The following is a 21,897-nucleotide window of genomic DNA, read 5'->3' as shown; positions in this document are numbered from 1 at the left end:
TAAGAGCTGTATTTAATTTTACTTTGCTTAAACCTTGGGTATTTCCAGAAAATGTGCTGGTTGAGAACCCTTTCCATCCTGTGAGGATGTGTTAGCAGCAGAATGTCTAGTCTGCTGCCTTTAATTCTCGTAAGGAGGTAAAACGCTAAAATCGTGTACAACAATCTTGATGGTTTATATTTATAAGATGAAGAGTATTTTTACAAGCGTGTAAGAGAAAAATGAGAAACCAAAAACACAGTTGGATGTTGCCAGCCTACACTAAAAAAAAAAAAAATAGATTTAACAAGAATGCTCTAAGAAGATGATCACTTATATTTCTGAGTCCTCCGAGGTCAAAAATTTTTACTAAAAACTTGGTCGCAATGATTGCTACCGACGGCAATTTTCAGTAGTTGAAAACGAAGTATCATTCAGATTTGCCCAATCTGTAAATCCTAGGTACAAAGTCCATTCTTTGTACACATAGTACTAAAAAATAGTTTCCTGCATTCCATTTTACGATGCAGAAAAAGCCATTCATGTTATAAGATGTGCCGCTTCTGTATTTTGCGTCTCATTTGTTGGGAGATGCAAACCCACTAGAAGTTCTCTTAAGTTTGACAGCCTGGTGGGTTTATGGAGCATTAGCTACGTTTGTCTTTAAGGTGCTGAATGAAAGGTTTGAGGATACCTAGCTAACAAGACAATGAATTTGACTGAGGAAATATTTATAGAATGGAACATCAGTAAAGGTAATTATCAACAATGGGCAAACACGATGAAGGCTACGAGTAACTTCGGAATCATGCGCATGCACTGTTTTAACCATTCCTTTCTGTTGTCATTGAAGACTAATTCTAGTACAGAGTAGTTTAACAGGATTACCTACCCAAGAAGAAAGATCACAGGACTCTTCTCATTCTTTGATCCAAGACAAACTACATGGTGTTCAGGAGATTTGGAGACTGGTCTGCCATGTTTCAAAAAGGTGGTAATCCAGCTATAATGTGTAAAAAGGCTGCTTGAATCAAATAAAGCCTCAATGCTCTGCATGTTACAGATAATGGTACCAGACTTGGGAGACATACTAGCCACGAACTTTTTTTTTTTTTCTTCCAGAAAAAGTAGTTTGTCCAGTGGAGTCTGCTCAAGAAATAATCAAACTGATGAGTCTGAAGAGTGCACATATTTCTTGCATGATTCCTGCTATAAAAATTCTCTTATCAATTCATTCCAGAAAAGATGCTATAATTACTTTATGGGCAATGGAAGCTGAGATGCGGAGGGAAAATCAGAGATTATTCTGTTACCCTGAGAGCTGATTGCATTCCATTGCAACAGTTTTAGATCCAAGCCTCAAGGAGGGATTTTTTTTTTTTATCAAATGATTTGTTTGAATGCAAAATGTATTAAAGTAAAAGCATAAGTGAATGTAAAAATCCCAAATGTGATCCTGAAAGTGTCGAGAAAGCATCTTCCTCCGGCAGAGCGCAAAACTTCAGTTGGTAACATGGTTTGCTTCATTGAAAAGACATCGTCACCGCCAACCAAATCTTCACGGCCGGGAGTTGAACGGGAGGTAATTTCCCTTCTTTGTTACTGCCAGAGAAGAAGAAAAGCTTGGTAGCAGCATGTCTATCCGCAGTTCCTATTCTGGTAAAACCATCCGGAAAATCTCGCCCCTTTACCAACCTTGCTGAAACGGAGTAAATATTCTCATACTTGTCAACTTAAAAACATTAACTGCTATAAACTTAAACGGTAACATTTTAATAACAATGTAAAATAAAATTTCAGAGTAATTTTCTAATCCTGCAATTTATTTTGTTGATGATAGATGGCTTTGTCTTTGGCTCAGTACTAATTTTTCACATTTGGTCGTTTGCAGTTCCTTGAAAATGTTTCATCAGCTTCTCTCTGCTTAATATTGTTTTGAAAACACTGGCTAATGTATGAAATCATGAAATGGAAATGAAGTCTAATTCCTGAAGGACAGGAGATAAAATTACCATTATTTGCAGATGACAAAAATATAAGCTTGAAAACTTATGAGCATCCACTGAAATATTCTTAGTTGAAAACTTATGAGCATCCACTGAAATATTCTTAGAGTTAATGAGACTTCATTAGCAACCCAAATTTTGGCGGCTCGGAGTTTTAAAATAAGATTTAAATAAATCGAAAGGTACAACTTTCAGTAGGGAGATAAATTAAGTGTAAAGATGTAAATACTTCTCAATTAAGTTGTTGGCTTAACTTCTGGTCACAATTCCAGTGGAGTTGTTTTTGGAGCTTAACTTAAAATGTTGAAAGAGGGGTGCCTGGGTAGCTCAGTCGGTTGAGCATCTGACTCTTGATTTCAGCTCAGGTCACAAATCCAGAGTCATGGGATTGAGCCCCGCACCAGAATTCTTCTCCCCTCTCTCTGCCCCTCCCCCGGTTTGTGCGCTCTCTCTCTCTCTCTCTCCCTCTCTCTCTAAAATAACATAAAAAAAGATAAAATGAAATGAAATAAAATAAAATCTTTAAAAATGTCAAAAGATTGTCTAGAGGAATCAGTGAGTGAAAGTGGCTAAGACTGTTTTTTAAATTAAAATTAGATAGAGTATTGCTCTTTCATATATAAATTATATTATAAAGTAACAGTATGTAAAATCATGTGATTTTGAGCTCTTTGGAGAGAAACAATCAAGAGAGGTGCCTACCTCTCTGATGAATTGGGTTAATATTTCAGAAGAGATTATATTAGCATCTGGCACATAGTAAACTCCATTTAAGTGTTTAGTAAATAAATAAGACACAAGATATCAAGAGAAATGATGAACCTAAAGTAAAAAATCAAATCTTTAGAAATAAAATACAGGTGAATCTAAAATTTCTATAGAAAGGCAAAAAAAAATTATATTTGTCTACATTCTGTCCAACACCAGAAAGAAAGTACAAAGTAAACAACAACCTGGGTAAAATATTTCTGGCAAATGTGGTAGGCAAATATATAAAAAGTTTCTGCAAATCAATAAGAAAGCCAGTAACACTTCTTGATAAGGGTCATGAACACACGAGTTACAAGAACAGTGTGAAATTCTGACTTAGAAAAATAGTAATTCAAAATAATAACAATTTTAAAAATCAACAGAGACTTCAAATCAACTTAACGTCCCAGAATATTATTAAAATATCTTTTACCAAAGCTCATGGTGAAAAGGGTCTTGTGAGGAAAATCAGTAGGTTTCCTTCCCTTCTCTCTACTTCAAGTCCCACTCTCTTGAAGGCCAGCACTTACTTCTTTGTTTCTTCTCATGTTTGTTTTCATATCTCTTACTGATAAGCGTACATTGCTTTCCTTGTTTTCCGTCACTTTTATACCTTAATTATTGATGTCTAAGGTGACAAATAAAATTTCAGCTCTCTTGCAACACACCTTCCTCTCCTCTCCCTTCTACCCATGCAATTCTATCATGTTTTAAAGGTAAATTATTACATTACTGGAACCATGTAAATACTGTTTCCTTCAAAGCCAGGTCATGTTTTATGGTTATATATCTTTTACAGTCTTTTGCTCCCTCATGTCCTGGAGTTTCTGCTTGCCTTTATTTTTTTATAACGCCAATTGTCTTTATCACATTGTCAAGTTCTTTTCAAACTCTTTATCACACCAGGCACGCTAGCAAATCCTCACTTGGACTTAGACCACCCTCCCAGAATCCTAGATCTTTTTTGCTCTGGTCTGGGGTAGTTGCCCTGCAAAGATTTGTTTAAAAGATTATGTAGAAAAAAGGGGTGTGGTGAGACACTCCACCAGGGCTGGTGGAGTGTAAACTGTGTTTACAACCACTCCAGAAAGCAAGCTGTCAATATTTGTCAAAAACTATAAACATTCAAAGACTTTGACCCCAGGGCTTACTTCTGGAAATTTCTCCTAAGACAATCGCCAGAGACATTAGACAAAGTCATGCTCAGCGATGATTACGATCGCGAGGACCGTGTTTCCGTGAAAAAATGGGAAGCGACTTAAGTGTCCACTTCCTGGGTAGCTGCTCCCAGATTATGGAGTAGCCTGGATTCGTTAAACTTCATGGGTGGAGCGCTTTTAGAATTCTGCCTTGGGGCCACACCTCAAAGGGACAAGTGGCTGTCTTCAGGGAGCTAAAACCGAGGTGATGGTCAACCAGCTGAGCCATGTTATGCACACTAGAAGACAGACTAAGCGAAGTCTGCTTTCAAAGCGATGTGCGAATCAAAAATGGTACACACGCTACCAAGTCCCAAGTGCTAATCCCTATGGAGTGGGTCTCCACATGGGCAGCTCTGGGTAGCACGCAGGCTCCAGGTGGGTGGCGGGGGCTTTATTCCAGAAGTTCATGATGGTAGTGATGCTCTGAAGCCATGCAGCGGACAGCTCTGAGTGAATGGGTGCCAGGAGTTAGGTGGGTTAGGAGTTAGAAACTGGCAAGGAGAGGAGGAGATGTCCTTGGAGAAAGGCCCGCAGAGTTCACAAGGCAGCCACAGTCATCCTCGCCCCGAGACACTGACTGGGGAAAGGGTGTGTGCAGGGAATGTGAAGGCTCACCTTGCAGATTGTAGGGAAAATGAGGTCATCAGGGGAAATCCAGGTTTCAGCTGGGATGAGGCAGAGAAGGGTGTATTTGATAAGGAGGTTCCACATTTCTGAAATCTTCTCGGCAGGAGAGTAGGCCGACAGGGGAACATCATGGCCGGGGGGTTGAGGGAGGGTCAGAGGGGAAGAATGTTCCAGAGAAGGGTGAGGCCATTCTGAATGGAATGGAGAGAACAGACTCTCTCCCAAAGGTGGGCCAACAGAATGTGGCCCCTTAGGGATCCCCAATATGAGAAATTCTGGGGGTTGAGGGCTGAAGATGGACAGCATTAACAGCATCAGCAGAACAGGACCGACATCCCTAGGATTGCAACAGAAAGTGGACTGAGCTTGTGAAAATGCCTCTGCAAACCGTTGTCTCAGCTGCTTCAAGTCCACCTAATTGCCTTGGGCTTACCAGGTTTTTAAGGTTGGCCACATGCACAAAGATTTCAGGGAGAATCCTATGGCTAAGTAGTTTGAATACTTGGCAAGAGGATGAAACGTTAGCGAGTTTAGATTTAGGATTATTTGTTCACTAGAGCGAAAAAAACATACGAGAGAGGGCTTGAGGTGCACAAATCAAAAGCTGAAAATCCAGTATTGGTTCAAGAGAGCTGGGACAGGCTGAGTACCCAGAGGGAACAGGTGGATTGCCCAGGGGTGCTCTGGGACTGTGTGAACCCTGGCTAAGTTTTAGGTCCGGGAGAGTCAAGGTGTGGATCTGGCTTCTGAGCAGAATGGACCTCACTCTCTTGTTGGGGCAAAAATCTGTCAGAAATGGCCCTGCGTTTGGACTAAAGGAAGGGGTAAAGAGTCAATTAGTAAGGAAGACCAACAGAGGGAATGAAAAAGATTTTTTTTTAATTTTTTTTAATTTATTTTTGAGACAGAGAGAGACAGAGCACGAACAGGGGAGGGGCAGAGAGAGGGGGAGACACAGAATCTGAAGCAGGATCCAGGCTCTGAGCTGTCGCGGGACTCGAACTCACGGACTGTGAGATCATGACCTGAGCTGAAGTCAGATGCTTAACCAACTGAGCCACCCAGGTGCCCTGGGAATGAAAAAGATTCTTAAGTAGACACATGAAATGCTTCAATTAACTACCTGGTGATGTTTTTGCTCTCCCATTTCCCTAAATGTTTAGTTGTAACATAGGGCACAAGTCAAAGTGGGTGGAATTGTGGGAGGTGAGTATTTTTACATGTACTTTCTTATTTCTTGGAAATGATCAGCAGCCAATGTGCACCACCCTTTTTAGAGCAGACCATAGGACTGTGAAGAAGACAGTCCGGACCTCTTAGAATCATTGACATTTTTAATGATTCCGTGGCCCAAATTTTGAGAAATGGTTTATGTAGATAATAGCTAATGTAATGCATTTTCTGACAAAGAAGATTCAGAATAACTCACTTTCAAACCAGCCTGTGACCTCATTCCAGATTTCTAAGCAAGCCACACTTACATTTCTGCATTTTCCCTGTAAAATATACAATTGTTTGGTAAATCTAGGAAACACAGTCTGTGTAGTCTCCAACAGAAATCTTAGTCTGTATTATATACCCACAGCCACATCTACCAAAACCAATGGAAGCAATTTCCTTGAGGGCTTAGCACAAAAAGAATCTGTTCCAAAGGATGTACAGATGCCAGTTATTGATGGGGAACAAAAACACATCCAAGTTCCATTTGTTACCTCGGTCCTCATCCAAGATCCTGGGCATTCACAAAGAGGGCTCATTTTTCACCCCTTTGACATTGTCCAGTCCACCACTCTGGGTTTGCAAAGAGGCTTCTAACTTCCTAATACTTGATTTCCATCATCAGAGTGCTCACAGAAAGATCTTTCACCACCATAAATCAACTTGGCCATTATTGATGCTTGGCCCAAAGTTAGACAAACACCATGAGATCTTGAAAGAGGGGGTTAAATGGATTATTTTGGACATCTTCAATGAGAGTTACATCCTCCTCGCATTTCTTTGCTGTGTTTTCCTTTTCTGAGCGGCTTCTTAATTTCATTAGAATCATTTTCTCTCTCCTTTCCAGTTTCTTGTTAACAAAAGAAAGGAATGCGTTTCTTAGAAATTGTCTTTGTGAACTGATCTTTGCATTTCAAACTACAGCTTCATTGTCTTGATTTCTAAAGAGAATGGAAGGGGCTGTGATCCTGTAGGTCTAACTCTCCCTAAACTCAGCATTGAACTCAGTAAACTACTTTTTGTTTTGAACCTCACTGAAACATCTGATTTAATTTTCACTGGGAAACGAAATGTAATTTACCAACAGATCCTACATAACTATTTTTACCTGTAACACTCAAGAATTTCTAGTGAGTAAAGAATAAAGAGTACTATCTAATGGAAAACTAAGATGCATGCAAGCTCTGATAAGAGTATGATTATTCTGATCTTTCTTATGGCTAGGTCTTTGCTCATCAAGACTCCAAGGACTCTGTTGAGAGAAGAAACCCAGAAGATTGTCATTTGGAGTAGGGGCTCATGATTAGGAGCCTGGGGTGTAGAATAAAGCAACTGGGGCTTAAATCCATTGCCCTAATCACTGTAAAAACTTGAAAAACGTTCTAAACCTCTTTCACTTCAATGTGTGATGGAGGTGCGGTCAAGTGGATTTCAAGTAATGGTCCCGAGGGACAGGATAACCATTTTTCTCAAGATGAGGGAAGAATATAGAAAAAGGGACATGATTTGAGTTTCTTATTTAAATTCATCAACCATGTTGGAAGGGAGAGCGCTGAAGGAAGGATGTTCTAAAGATAAGACATGGCATCATGGCGTCTTCCGGGATGGAAGATGGGAGGAGTAGAGGGACGATCAGCTGGGGAGTGAGAGGAGATGAGGAAAGTGAACAGTGACCAAGGCAGTCTTTTCTGCCCACATGTTCCATAATATTAACAATGGCATCTAAAAAGATTCAGGAAGCTTCCTGAACTGTACTAAAAAGTACAGTTTTATATCATAGAGTGTTGATTTCTTAATAAGGGATTTCCTTTATAAACCTAACCTCAACTTTGCTCTCTCTCTACTTCACTTGCCTGAAGTGACAAGTTCAACACCCAAAGAACATGGAGAGAGTAAAGGGCTGGACCACCGAGACTCACTGTAAGTGGATAGAAATGCTGAGTCACAGATGAACATGAAATTGAGGATTGTAGAAGATTCCAAGGAGGAAAAAACTTTGAAGGAAGCTTCTTGAATGCCAACAGCAGTGGAGCGTCTTGATGTTAGGTCTTCCCTGCTTGTAGGATGCTTTGTAGCAGACCTTGTCCAGGGCCCAGCGAGGGGCCTGAACCAACACATAAAGATTTCTGAATTTGTTAAGCAAATGCAAATTTCCCTGTTAAGGGTTGAGTTGTGTCCCATCCGAATTCATACGTTGAAGCCCGAACACCTGGTATCTCAGAATGTGACGATATTTGGATATTTGGAAGACTTTTAAAGAGGCGATTAATGTAAAGTAGGGTCTTTATGGTGGGTCCTAATCCAGGGACTGGTGTCCTTATAAGAAGAGGAGATTAGGACACACAGAGAGACACCAAACATGTGCATGCACAAAGAGATGACCATGTGGGAACACAGCGAGAAGACAGCCATCTACAAGCTACGAAGAGAGGCCTCAGGAAAAAATAATCCTCCTGACATCTTGATCTAGACTCTAGAACTGTGAGACAATAAACTTATGTTTTTCAAGCCACTCAGTCTGTGGTAATCGGTCATGGTGGTCTTAACAAACGAATATACTATACTTCTCACTTTAATATCTCTTCAGATGACAATTGTGCCTTTGTTATATTTGTTGTCTATCCCCATGGTGGCCACTCATTCTTTTTTAGTGTCTTAAATGACTAAGCTAGGGCAAGAGAAGAAAACTATAACTTGAAGAAATAGGAACAGGCGTAGATGGAAAGCTGAAACAAAGGGATATGAAAATCGCAGTTGAAATGCTACAAGGCCAACATGATATAAGGTTGAGAGAATCTCGCCACCTCTTTCCAGTGACTCAGAGACTGGTCACTGCTTGACAGAATACTTGCCTGAAGAATTCATCAGGATTCAAAGAGGAGGCAGAAATCAGGGCCATCCCCTTAGCTTCCTCTTTCAGATTCCAGATGGGGTGGTTGGAATGTCACAAGGAGGAGAAACTGTAATTTGGGCTTGGGTAGGGAAATAAGGAGAACTGAGGAAGAGCTTGGGTCAGGGAAAATCAATCATGTGACCGTCACATTTTCATATCTGCAAAATAATGTAGGACAAACATCGAGGAAGAGGGAGCTCATAATTATTGACCTCAGCTCTTCTTAGAAAGTGTTGTCAAAGAGAGCCTCGAGAGGGCAAAAAAGTGGGGAGAAGATACCCCAGAAGCTCTAAATTGAATGTCAAGGGTGGCCCGTGGGGGTTTTGGGAGACGGAGAAAGGGTGTGGAGGGCAGAATGTTATGGGTGCTATTCCAGTTTTTATTAAGGGCTCTTGAATTGCTCTCATTAATTTAATGGGGATCCAGTCATGAAAGACATGGCCCAACCTCTCAAGGATCTCCCAGTCCAGTGGGAGATGTATAAATAATAAATTGGGAATATAAATTAGGAATATACTATAGTGTTACAAGTGCTAAGGGGGGAACACAATAGTATGCATTGAAAGCACAGAGGAAGGGGCAACTTGCTCGCGGGGGGGTAGGGGAAGGGGATAGTCAGAGGAGGCCTTCATAGCCTCCTAAGCCAAGTCCTAGGAGAAAGTAGGGGGGTAGGGAAACAGAGAGGTGAAGTGCATTTCAGGCACTGTGTAAAGTTGGGAGAACATGCCTCGCTCATGCAAATACAAGTAGGTTATAGTGGGGGCATAAAACAATATTTCTGAATCTTAGTCTTTTCTCAATGGTGGGAAGGGAGGGCAAGAGAAAAGACCCAGCATCCCCCCTCAGAACTCAAAAATGTCTTCATCTTAATAATGTACATAAATGTATGAATTCGATGAATCATCTGGATGATTTGCATATGCAAGGACTATTACAATAAAGATAACTTAGGACAACACCAAATTTAGCAATATCTTTTTTTTTTTTTTTAAAGGGATATGTTTAAACACTGATGAGAGATGGCGACTGGAATGGTGGGCAGGACTGTATGTGTGAAGGCTAAGGCTTCCCTGCAAAGCTCCCGGTTCTAACAATAGCTCAGGAACCTGCAAGTTGCAGGGGTCTGAGTAAGCATCCCAACTCATCAGATGGTAGGAAAGATGTCAATGGACTCACGGTTCAAGTGAGAGTCTTGTGCTATCTTTGAATCCCAGTAAGTGCCTTTTTTTTTTTTGGTCAAGAACAAGTGGCCGACTCTCGATTTTGGCCCAGGTCATGATCTCACGGCTCATGGGTTCAGGCCCCATGCCGGGCTCTGTGCTGACAGCTCAGAGCTTGGAGCCTGCTTTGGATTCTGTGTGTGGCTCTCTCTCTGCTCCTCCCTGCACTCTGTCTCTCTCTCTCTCGAAAATAAATAAACATTAAAAAATATTTTTTTAAGATTTTTTAAAGTAATCTCTAAACCCAATGCGGGGCTCAAACTCCCAACCCCAAGATCAAGAGCTGCAGGCTCTACCAACTGAGCCAGCCAGGTGCCCACCTTATTTAAAAGTTTATAAAAATAAAAGGCCCCATGACTTCAAGAGCAGATTGGATGCATATTAGTCCAGAACCTTATCATGCCATCAAAATACATTGGGAATATTTAATAAATCATGGGAAGTCCCCAGTAAAAGAACATAGCTTCCTGATGGGAAAAAAATGGCAATTTATTTTCAAAGTGTTAATTGTGCAGTTCAGCCCAGATTCTCATTTCTTGTGTTTTTTCCCCGGTTAGAATGAAAGGACATGGGATCAGCGGCTCTGTTGCTCATGACGGTAATGTCAGCATCTAGAACACAGCCTGTCCATCACAGCCCGTCCATAAATATTTCCACACCTCCTTTGAATCAGGCGCTGTTTTGGTTGCTTTAAGATCGTTGTCTTATTTGACATCCTGTTGGCCCATGTGGAAACTGACGCTCAGAGAGGCTAACTATAAGACGAGAGGCTAGTTAGTGTCAGGTCCGGGATTTGATGCAGGCGTTCTAACTTCATTCTCAGTAATGTCTCCGTTTACCTTGGGTTTAGGGAATAATTCTGCCTCTTTGGTGGGAGGACTGAGTTCTGCCTGCTTGAAAATTTTTTGAAGTTTTTCTTCTTTCTCCTGGTACACATCCCCAAACACCTGTAATGTGAATTAGATAAATTACCACTCTATATCCTTGTAGATCCAAATGTTTAGCGATATACCAGGACACTTGCAACCTCAAAAAACTTTGAGCCCAAGGGCACCTCCAGTGTGCCCCATGGGGTCCCTTAAGGGGCTCTTGCTCCTACGTTGGTTATATGGCCCCAGGGTCCCTCACCTGGCTGCTTGCTGCTGGCATCCCCGCTCCTTCCTTAGCACACATGCTTCCTTAAGAGTCACATGGACAAAGAGTATTGTCCTGATGAGTCATTTTTGGCCCTGAAGCCACTTCTCACTAAGGAGGCAAGAGAGGGATGGGAAGGAGTCTTGGCATGAATTCTTGAAGAGGGAGACTTGGCCTGGTTACACGTATTTCTTTTGTTATAAAATCCTGATTAAAACAGATATCTTTCACCTGACACAGCAGATCTGCAGTTCGTATTTTTCTTTGCTACCGTAACCAAAATTCACTTTTCCCCCAACCTTTGGACTTGACCGTGAAGACGACGCCTCATCACATGAATCTAAAATCTCCCCCTTTCTTTATAACAGGATCCAGGGCAAACACTTTCAGGTAAGCTACACAAACACTATTTTTGGAATCATCATAGGGGACATTTTAAGGGCAGAGGCCTGACATCCAAATCTCCCTTCTTAATTATCTGGTTGAAGTGTCAAATCAAATCTTGGCCGCGAAAGGGGCAGAGCATGTGTGTTTGGTGTGTAGATGCACACGGACAAGCCTGTGTGTCTATGCGTGCAAGTGGAAAAAAATAAGAATCCTAACACACAAAGATGTTGATGGTTTCAGGACAGTCTCGGGAATGAGAACTTTTATCCAGCTGGCATTTTTTTTTTAATTTTTTTCTTTTTACATTTATTTATCTTTGAGAGACAGAGAGAGACAGAGCACAGATGAAGGAGGGGCAGGGCGAGAGGGAGACACAGAATCCGAAGTAGGCTCCAGGCTCTGAGCCATCAGCACAGAGCCCGACGCGGGGCTCGAACTCACAAACTGTGAGATCGTGACCTGAGCCAAAGCCGGACGCTTAACCGACTGAGCGCCCCTCCAGCTGGCATTTTCTACCAGGGGAAAGAGAAGGGAACTATGTGAAGGTTAGCCCAGACCCGTGCTGGGAACTTTGTGCTCATTATGAATTCGGTTTGTATTTAGAAATATGTTCTACCAACTACCTTCGAAAAGTAAGCGACTGTGTAAAAGCTGGGAAACAGAGATGAATACAGGGCATTCCTTCACACTAAGGAATGTACAGTCTGGAAGGTGAGGTGGGAGAGTAATTGGTGGCTATAATCGGGTGTAGGAAGTGTTGTGCAAGACATCTGTACTGAGTCATCCTACAGGAGTGCTTAGGAGAGGCTTAGTCTCAGCCGGAGAATGACAAGCTTCAGTATCGGCTTGGTAAATATGTGCGTGGAGGGGTTTTAGGGAAGACTTCCCCAAGGAGATGGCATCCACTCTGGCTCTGGAAACCCTGGTGCAGAAGAGGAGCATCGCTGCTGGCAAGAGAAACACACACACACACACACACACACACACACACACACACAGACAAAGAAGCCGCTGCCTTCTAGAGCGAGCCTGACCCGGTCAAGGACGCTGCTTGCATACCCATGGCTGGGAGACAAGGCCATTTTAGAGCGAGATTCCTGAATTTAGGACTGTGAGGAGATCAGTGAAGGATTTAACGTGGGGGAAAACAAAATAGGACCAGTTTTGCATTTTTTAAAAAAATCAATCTGTCAGCATCTTGAATCAAGGCATAGGATTATTTTGGTTTGTTTTTGTACTTTTGATTATCTGGAATGATAAGGAAGGAGGGAGGGGACCTTGCTATAAATAAAAATTCATATGATCTCCTGATTATTACGCTGGTGGTTAAGCTAATGTTCTCCCCAGGACACTTGTTTTGAAGCATCTAGTAAGTTATAAAATACATCGGTTTAAGTTCATTGTCTCGGAGGTGGTGAATGCCTCATAGAGAACGGTGGAGACAGGCAGCAGGAGTCAGCCACAAGGTTCTTGGGCAATCCAACAAGTGGAAATCTTACCAGGAGATGGAATTGATACAGCTGGAAAGGAGGGGTGGGAAGGGAACCAAGTGTCTGTCTTGGGCAACTCAGACCAAACAATAGCTAACATTTCTTGAGCACTAACTATGTGCTAACTATTCTACATGCCTTACCTAAATGAACTCACTTAGTGCTTACCACAATAAATGGTGTGAATACGACCCTTTTCACATTTTACCGATGAGGAAACGGAAACCTAGAACAAGGGTAAGTAGCTTGTCCAAGGTTCGGTCATTAGTAAGAACCAGATTTAGGAGTGGTCAGTTCATTTAGAGGTCCTGTAGGCAAAAGAACATGGATAGAATGACCCAGAAAGGCGAAGAAAATAAAAAGTCAAGGGCAGAACCCCGGGAAATTCCAATATTTCAGGAGTTGGCAAAGGAAGAGACGCGTCTGAGAGAGATGGAATTGGACCAGCTCAAGAGGTGCAAGAGCTCAGAAGACAATGGTTCGGTTAGACGCCAAGGGCCTCCAGGTTGGGCCCTTGCCTTGCCACATGCCTTTTCCACGTGGGAACATGCACTCTGGGCTTCACTGCGGTCCTCCACACTGCTCCAGGTCCCCTCGTGACATAAGGCGGCCTTTGGAGGACAGGCACATGATTTTTATTTTTGGACTCTTGGTTATCTGGAATGATAAGGAATGAAAGATTGGGACTTGGTTATGAATTAAAATTCAGATTATTCCCTTATTATAATGCTGGTTGTTTGTCTAGTTTCCTGTGTATGAACTCTTGCTGGGACACTTCATGAGTTAGAAAATCAGCTCATTTAAAATCTATCTCTTCTTTTCTCTCCAGTAAGAACTAGCTAGAAAGTATCAAGGAGGAGAAGCAGAAGACCCCAACTGGGGTCCAGTTACTGGGAACCAGTTATCCCCCACATACTCATTGTTGGTATGGTTGACCTCGATAGCTTCCAGCTTCCCAAGTTTGTTGGCAACCCTTACTACTTATAATGATCAGTAAGGTAACTTACTGAAATATTTTCTGCAAATGAAAATCTGGCAAATCACAGGAAGTCTCAGAAATCTGTGCTTTCCTCAGGCCACTGGTTAGCCAGTCCTTTCCTTTCCTTTTCTTGAGATGTGTCAGCTCAAGGAAATGCTTGATGGTGGTCTTTGTCCTGGCAAAATATTCCCGGGGCATCCCCTGAAGGTTCTCCAGGGGAGATACCCCAGACACTCTCCCTTCTTAAGACAGTCACAGCCATATATGCCTTTTTATATATGCCATGTATTTACTTCTCCTTTAAATTCTATACTTAAAAAAATCTCTTGCAACAGCCAGCTTGAATGCTTGAGTCGTTTATAAAGCTTGGTACTTGGCCTAGTTTTTGAAAGAATACTGCCTTTCCATCTGAATTTTTGTATTTTTAATCCCCCTTGACCCCCCTTCTGGCAGTGTTTGAGGCTAACCTCTCAAGATAGTACCCATAAAATCGTCATAGTCCGCGCTGCGTGGCCATTTTTGTTTATTTGTCCATTTACTTGTTTGGCTGTCTCTCTCGCTGCCTTGAGCATCCAAGGAGACAGGAATGGTGCCTTTTTTTCACTCAGCAATGCAGATTCTCTTTACAGTCCAAGCTCAGTTTGTTTTGTTGTTGTTTGTTTTGCTTGTTTTGGTTTTTGTTTGTTTGTTTTTGGTTTTGGTTTGTTTTTGTTTTTTTCACTACCACACACTGGGACCAGGGGCAAGAAGGGGAGATACAGCCTACAAGCATGGCTCCTAGAAAATGAGACACGAAGGCCAGGAGCTCTGTCTCCTGATGTTGTCCAGGGCAGTGCCTTGTTGGGGAGTCAGTTGGAGGGAGGGGAGCTGGGCTTGCAAGTCAGTTGGAGGGAGGGGAGCTCAGCCCAGAGCTGAGCTGGGAGTATATGGCAGAGTGGCGGGGTGGAGGAGAAAGGGGTCTATAAGCCAGGATGCCAACCGGCTACCCCCAGACACAAAAGAGAAGCTGGAAGGATGAGGTCAGGGGTCACAGAGAGATCAGAATCGGGCGAGTTCCGGGTAAATTTTGTTAAGCGAGGGCATCTGAGAACAGATTTCCCTTTGTGAGCCCATCTCACGTGCTGTCTCTCTGCATTTCCTCGCACACCCATCTCTCAGAAAGATGTCACGCGGCAAAGTCTGAACGGAAGAGGAAAATCTGGTGAAACGAAAATGGTAAGAACCTTAAGTGAAACTGATGACTTCTTATTCATTTCAACAGTGAAAGAAGGAAACGCCAGAATGGGGGCAGACAGATCCTGTGGGTTCCTGGAAAGGAGATCTCAAAACCCACGGCGAACGTTGGATGTAAACCTGCAGTTGTTGTTCAAAGAGAAAGTGTTCAAGAAGAATGGGGAGATAGAAATATGACTCAAAAAAAAAAATACATCACTAGAAGAAATCCAGTCACAAGTAATTTGGATGAATAAGGAAAAGGGTAGAAATCTGTGTAACTAAACAGGAAGAAGGCTTATTGGAATCGCTCATAAAAACCCTACATAAAAAATGCAAGGAGACTATAACCAAGGACAGATGTAAAGATGGCTTTAATCTATCTGTGAAAAAATAATTCTGCCACGAAATAAGGCAAGAGAAAAGTTCGTTTCTTGGAGTGAACTAGAGCTTGCAAAAAAACAAAAACAAAAACAAAAACAAAACCCCAAAAAACAAAAAAACCCAAAGAAAACAAAACAAAACTTAAGTAGAACAATAAAAGGGTCCTTACGTTCTCAGCACAGTCCACCAAGTCTGCTTTCTCGGCGTTGGCACGAATTGCAATGATACAAAAAGTGTCAGACCAGGAAAGAAAATGTCTTCCTTTATAGTCTGTGATAACTTAATCTTCTTAATAGCATGTTCTTTTGTTATTAATAAGAACTTCATACCCCACAATAACCTTTCACATGCACAATTGCATTGAATAAGACGTGACTATTTTCTCCTAAATCGGAAAATCGAACTTCTTCATTCTCTATCTTCCCACCTAAGGCCTTTCAGTGTTTTGCCTTATCCGTGATTAGTTTAGCGTCTCTGCAGCCCCGCTGAAAAGTCCTATAACAAATTTCATCCCAGATCAAAAAATGCTCATAGGTGAGGGGCACCTGGGTGGCTCGGTGGGTTGAGCGACCGACTCTTGATTTTGGCCTAGGTCATGCTCTCATGGTTCGTGAGTTTGAGCCTCATGTGAGGCTCCGAGACGACAGTGTGGAGCCTGCTGGGGATTCTCTCTCTCTCCCCCACCCCCTCTCTCTGCCCCTCCCCCACTCTCTCTCTCTCAAAATAAATAAACTTAAAAAAAAAAAAAAAGAAACAATTATAGGTAATTAAAATGAAAGGGATTTTCCCCTCAGAGTAAGTTTTCCCCTCTTTAGATATTTACAAACCGTGTTTTCTCTACTGCCACCTCGTAGCACAAATCCTATATTTTCTGCTAAAATGCGGAGGACCTCACACGCTCCATGCCCGAACTGTATCTTCCTGAGAATGCCCTGGCCTTTCAGACACTTGGGTTTGTGCACAGTCTCTTGTGTTTCAGGTGTTTTGCCTCTGCAAACTGAGGATCTCTGCCATTACGATTCTGATAATAAGCGTCCCCACGCCCGCCCAGTCAACATCCAGTAACGGAGCCGGAGGTAACACTGGTCTTCCTCCATCCTTCTTGACGTCTGTTTTATTTCCATTATGCACGGGTGAATCTTGGTCTTTCCTCTTTTAGTGGATCCCTGACTTAAGAAAAGAATCACAAGTGGATCTCTTCATATACTTCACCAGTCAAACCCTTCCAGTCTGGGGGCGCCTGGGTGGCGCAGTCGGTTAAGCGTCCGACTTCAGCCAGGTCACGATCTCGCGGTCCGTGAGTTCGAGCCCCGCGTCAGGCTCTGGGCCGATGGCTCGGAGCCTGGAGGCTGTTTCCGATTCCGTGTCTCCCTCTCTCTCTGCCCCTCCCCCGTTCATGCTCTGTCTCTCTCTGTCCCAAAAATAAATTAAAAATGTTGAAAAAAAAAAAATTTAAAAAAAAAAAACAAAAAAACCCTTCCAGTCTGTATGGTTGTCTCCCTTCTTTGACAGACAGCTCAACTTGACTGTGTTATTTAGGCGTCTTGAGCTAAGCAGCAGATGATATGTTCTCCTTCCATCATGGGAGAAAACGGAGAGGTTAAATGCTTCGTGCGAGTGAGGGGTTGTTCAGTTAGCTCACACTGGTTCCTACTGAGTTGTATAACTTATATGTGGACCACGTCACCATTAGGAGTTTCACTTTCCTAAGAACTGGGTGTTCTCATAATTTGGCGCTCTGATGAAATGAGAGATTGGGCCACTTTTCCCGGCGAAGCTTTCCTCTCCGAATGTTATCCTTCCGTTGGCGGAGTGGTTGCCCTTTTTAGATGGTGTTCCTTGGAAGCCCTTGAAAAATTATGGAGAATTTATTCCTTAGTTATCGCTTCCTACATTATGTATTTAGGGTTTTGAAGTGACATCATGTTATGCTTCATAAAACGAAAGAATGAAGTCAGAATAGATTTGACTGAAAGAAAGTGAAAACAGAATCAGGCTTAAAATGTCCTATATGTTACCCTGCATCCTTTGAGAGCAGGAAATGAACAGTCCCTAGCTCTATGTCCATACATAGAAAAAGATGTTAACCAGTCAAGGAAGGGAGATAGGTTGAAATCTCTGTGCATGTTGGGAACCTGTGTTCTTTGTCCCATTTTGTTGGGTCCAAGTCACCATAAAGTAACAAAATGCTCCTCATAAGGGTGAGGGGTATTGGAAACGAAGTGGGGAGAAGGAGGCCACTGGTGCAGAGACCTGGTCATTAGTCCCAAAAGATAGTTTCTTCGAGATAACGTACAAAAATAGAATGGATGTTGGGGGAGAAAGAACAGCCAGAAAGAAACAATGCTGTTAAAATGCTTTATCTAGAAAATGTTAGCCCTCCCCGACTAGTCTTGAAACAACTTGGGGAAAAAAAAAAATCTTTAAACAAGCTACTTTGCAGCTCACAAAATCTTTTCCACTTTGTAGCAAGATAATGCGCTTTACGTGAACATTATCAGTTTCCAAATTCTTTGCTTCCCTCATTTCCAAGGAAGGAGGGGGACTAAGAACTGAGGCACAGCTCAGTGCCTGACCTTCCCCCCCCACCCCCCTTCCCCTCCCTCCCCCCCTCCCATGCAATTCCCCTTACCTTCCCCACCCGCCCCATTAAAGTGAACCTTCAACACTGCTTTCCCTGAGGACCTCCACTGGCCTAAAATTCAGCCATAAGCAGACACCTCCCATATTCCTTCATTTTATTCCAGTCTTCTTTTCTCCATATTTCTCTAAAGTAAATCAATCTAAGGTGATAACAAACACCATGTCCCCGCACTGCGTTTTTTGCTCTTGCGAGTCATGTAGGAAAGACACGTACTTCAAGGTCTTTTGACTTAGCTTGCTGTCCTTAATAAAAACTACACTTAGGGAAAGACAGTTAATCAATAAACGTTAAATAATATTAAAACAAAAAGTATGCAGGAGGTTTTTTTTTTTAAGTTTCACAGAAACAAAAAAAAGCAAAGACATCGATTTCCAGGAAAATTATTCTTGTAACCACTCCAAAAGTTTTTTTTTTTTTCTTCATCAAAAGAACAAATGGAAAAAGTGCCAATGCCAAATAAAACAAAACCCTTAGCGTTAAATATATTCTGGAGCTTGTGAAATTAAATTTGCATGTTTAAATGGATCCAAATGCCCCTTTAAAAACCTAACCCACTTTTTCCCTCATTTTTTTTTCCCATGATGACAACGGGTGATAAATATTGTTCCCTTTTTCACTGCGTCTTCATACTTGGGAAAAAGATTATTATTTGGAGAGAAATTTACTTTTATCAGAGGTATAGTTTAGAGAGTGAGGTTCGAATTATTACTTGTAGGTAGACAGCAGATAAGAAAAACAAAAATAATCCTTGCGTTGAATTTTTTTTTTTTTTTCTGGCCCAAGGAGTGGAATCAAGAAGAAATATAGGAAGTCAGAGACCCTTTCTAGAACTCCACATTGGACACTTCTTTCCCCTGGAAAATAACTGAGTCCAAAAAAGGAGAACTGCAAAATGTGGGAATAATTTTAACTCATTTAATATTTTCTAATACAAATGGAATCCAGGCCTTCTAATGCGACATTGTCTGCACAATGAACTGTCAACGTCGTTTGAGCTTGTGTACCAGGAAGGAGCTCTTCTTGGTTCCTGTGGCTTTTTCTTTTCGTGGCCAACGTCCATCAGGACTTCGGAAACCCCAGTGTGAAAACTGTAGACATTCTACATTCTACTGGTACGTTATAGGGATATTGGAAACATTGACGACATATGTCACCTACACAGTCTTTCTCTCTTTCATCATCAACCATCTGGTCGTACCGAAACTGTAAATCCAATAACCAAAGCACCTTATTAAAACTCCCTGCCCCTTCTTAGCTATTTCCTGTCCTTTGTCCCAGCTCCCAAATCCTCTCATCTTTGAAGATCTTTCCTGTAATCTTTTAGAACCTCCATTCTGCCTCCTTCATCCCATGGTGATGATGATGATGATTTTTGGGAGAGAGAGGGAGCACACAAGGCAGGGGAGAGAGACAGAGAGACAGAGAGAGAGAGGGAGAGTCTTAAGCAGATTCCATGCTCAGCATGCAGCCAGACGCAAGGCTTGATCCCACGACCTTGGGATCATGACCGGAGCTGAAATTAAGAGTTGGTCACCCAACCAAATGAGCCACCCAGGTGCTCCTCCGTGCTTATTCTCGAATCATTTTGTGCCTAGTATCCTCACAGTCCTTGCTTCTTTATAAATACCTTCCCTTTCCCACCTCAATGATTGGCCTCCCCACCCATCCACAGTTTTGCTTTTCACCCAGTGGCTTAAAAAAAAATTTTTTTTTTTTTAATTTTTGAGAAAGAGACAGAGTGCAAGTGGGGTAGGGGCAGAGAGAGAGAGAGAGAGAGACCAAATCTGGTCTCAGAGCAGGTTCCAGGCTCTGAGCTGTCAGCACAGAGCCTGACGCAGGGCTCAAACTCATGAGCTGAGAGATCATGACCCGAGCTGAAGTCAGATGCTTAACTGACTGAGCCACCCAGGTGCCCCTACCTGGTGGCTTATGTGAAGCCTACTTACCACTGTAGCATTTGCTAACACCTCTGTCCTATCACATAAATATCATTCTTCTTTAGGAGCACCTGGGTGACTCAGTCAGTTAAGCGTCTGACTGTTGATTTCCGGCTGAGGTCGTGATCTCACGATCCATGAATTCAAGCCCCGCATCAGGCTCTCCACTGACCCTGCAGAGCCTGCTTGGGATTCTCTCCCTCTCTCTCTCTGCCCCTAACCCCTCCTTCTCTCTCTCTCTCTCTCTCTCACTCAAAATAAATAAACTTCTAAAAAATGACCATTTCTTTTTTATAGCGAGAACATTTAAATCTACTCATTTCGCATCTTTCAAGTATATAATATAATATTATAGTCCACTGTGACACTATGTTGTACATCATATCCCCAGAACTTGTTCATCTTATAATTGGAAGTTTATACCCCTTGACCTACTCTCCCCGTGTCTATTACCCTCCAACCCCTGGTAACCACCATTCTACCAAAAAAAAAAAAAAAAAAAATCTTAAAACACAAAAAAGGAATGCACAATCACTAATGAACAGGAGTCATGACAACACATAACAAGATGCAGCCTATTGACTCTCCTACAAAAGCAGTCGGCCTAAGAAAACATGAAGCCACCATATTTATGGAACCTGCCTCCAGAATTAGTTTCTTTTACCATTTCACTCAAAACTGTGGAAGCAAAGCTTGCCTAGAATGACTACATGAATCAGGTTTAATAAAGTGACTTGATTCTACTCCACTCACTCTCAAGTGGTGTTCTTTTTTAACCTCTGCATCAGAATCTCATTAGTTCCACATGTCACAAATTACACAGAATTAAAATTAAAAAGAAAAAGATGGGGTGGCAGCCACCGGCCGACACATTTTTTTGTTTTGGTCTCTCTGATGTGTGAAATATTACAATTACTCTCCCATTCCAATTTACAGGTCCATATGTGGGGTGTGTATGTGTATGTGTGTGTGTGTGTGTGTGTGTGTGTGTATGCATGCGAGACGCCAGGGAAAACACTCAAAGAGGGTATTTAACTTCAGGATAGAGGGTCAAAAGTAAAATAGATGCCCAAACACTAAAGCGGTAAGCAAAAGAGGAAATAGCAACTAGGAACTATTCCGGATGTGAACTCTGTTTTTGAGATTCTTTTTTTTTTTTTATATTTTCAATGTTTATTTTTGAGACAGAGGGAAACAGAGCATACATGGGGGAGGCACAGAGAGAGAGAGAGAGAGAGAGAGAGAGAGAGAGAATCTGAAGCAGGATGCAGGCTCTGAGCTATCAGCACAGAGCCCGACACGGGGCTCGAACCCACGAACCGGGAACTCATGAACTGAGCCGACTCATGACGCTTAACCGATTGAGCCACCCAGGTGTCCCCAAGAGAGCTGAATTAAACCAGTGTTTCATTCTTAACATAATAAAGTATAAGACACCGTCATGGGCACGGGAACCGGGCAGGGGTGTTCATATGTAAGGTGATAGCACATGGCTGAATATTTTTTTCCCGATAGCTTAATGAACACACAATAATTATGTTTATTTTAACATGTATTAAACTATGATTTCATGTACATTATTCACCCATGCAAACCATGACTTCATGTCCATTATGGCCACAATAGTAAGCTGCCTTAAAATTAATCAAGTAAAAGAAATGAGTGAGGCAATGGAGAATATTCAGGAAAAATGCACAGAAGGCACACGGATACGGCAACATTGTGAAAGACGTTCATGAATGACTGAGGCTTGGGGAGTGCTAGGTTCAAGGACTGCACATATTCCATTAAACTAAAGACTTGCTGTTATTGTCTCATGGATGAGAGTGTCAAGG

Source organism: Neofelis nebulosa, chromosome 6 (assembly GCF_028018385.1).
Source record: "Neofelis nebulosa isolate mNeoNeb1 chromosome 6, mNeoNeb1.pri, whole genome shotgun sequence".
Classification (NCBI taxonomy): Eukaryota; Metazoa; Chordata; class Mammalia; order Carnivora; family Felidae; genus Neofelis; species Neofelis nebulosa.
The sequence above is the reverse complement of the archived record's forward strand: the minus strand, read 5'-3'. Positions refer to the sequence as shown.